The sequence below is a fragment of the Oncorhynchus masou genome, chromosome 9, assembly GCF_036934945.1.
Source record: "Oncorhynchus masou masou isolate Uvic2021 chromosome 9, UVic_Omas_1.1, whole genome shotgun sequence".
Taxonomy (NCBI): Eukaryota; Metazoa; Chordata; class Actinopteri; order Salmoniformes; family Salmonidae; genus Oncorhynchus; species Oncorhynchus masou.
The window spans coordinates 13705062-13706525 of NC_088220.1; positions in this window are offsets into that span (position 1 = coordinate 13705062).

The window sequence follows — 1464 nt, forward strand, 5'->3', positions numbered from 1 at the left end:
AGTTGGTTCTAGAATCATTGCGCATAATGACATGGTCTCTCTCTCAGCTTGCCTGACTAGAGACACAGATTTGATACTCCAGTACACCACCTTATGAAGGACAAGCACACAGGGCCGGGCCTAATGCATAAGAGACATAGGCGACCGCTTTTTTACAATTCAGTCGGGGTCTCAACTTACCGTTGAGAGTTAGAATAGTAGAATACACAATATGTCATTTCTAAACTTGGTTGTGCATCAGCAGGTTTTCTCTTGTTATATCAGTCACTGACAGCCACTCAGTTCGCTCATGTCATCTAACATTTTTTGAATTGGTAAATGAGTCAGCTATCTACTCCTGGTCAAATTACCGCCCAGGCACACAGGGCATGAGTCTAGGGATCCTGACCTCCAGGAGGCCCGCATTGATTTTGTTAGTCATTATCACTCAGATATCATTGAAAATGGAATAAGTCATGGCACAATGTGTAGAATGGCAGGATTACTCTAAAATGTTATTAACTCTAAAATGTTATTTACTCTAAAACTTTTTATTAACTCTAAAACATTTTATTAACTTTAAAACTTTTTATTAACTATAAAATGTTTTATTAAATCTAAAATAAATATTTTTTTCTCTACGCTGTCAAGAGTGGGGGCACAATTTTTTTTCTCCTGCAAGATGGGAGGGGCCCAAAAGGCTAGGGCCAGCCCTGCAAGCATGCAAAGACCTGCACCCACACACATACACCACAGTGAACTTTGACACACACAGAGCCAAGGTGCAGGGAGAGGGTATGACCAGGAGGGAGCAGTGTAGATGTCCAGGAGAGGACCAGGAGGGAGCAGTGTAGATGTCCAGGAGAGGACCAGGAGGGAGCGGTGTAGATGGTCAGGAGAGGACCAGGAGGAAGCAGTGTAGATGGTCAGGAGGGAGCAGTGTAGATGTCCAGGACAGGACCAGGTGGGAGCAGTGTAGATGGCCAGGAGAGGTCCAGGAGGGAGCAGTGTAGATGACCAGGAGAGGACCAGGTAGGAGCAGTGTAGATGGCCAGGAGAGGACCAGGAGGGAGCAGTGTAGATGTCCAGGAGAGGACCAGGAGGGAGCAGTTTATATGGCCAAGAGGGAGCAGTGTAGGTGGCCAGGAGAGGACCAGGAGGGAGCAGTGTAGATGGTCAGGAGGGAGCAGTGTAGATGTCCAGGAGAGGACCAGGAGGGAGCAGTGTAGATGGTCAGGAGAGGACCAGGAGGGAGCAGTGTAGATGGTCAGGAGAGGACCAGGAGGGAGCAGTGTAGATGGTCAGGAGAGGACCAGGAGGGAGCAGTGTAGATGGTCAGGAGAGGACCAGGAGGGAGCAGTGTAGATGGTCAGGAGGGAGCAGTGTAGATGGTCAGGAGAGGACCAGGAGGGAGCAGTGTAGATGGTCAGGAGAGGACCAGGAGGGAGCAGTGTAGATGGTCAGGAGAGGACCAGGAGGGAGCAG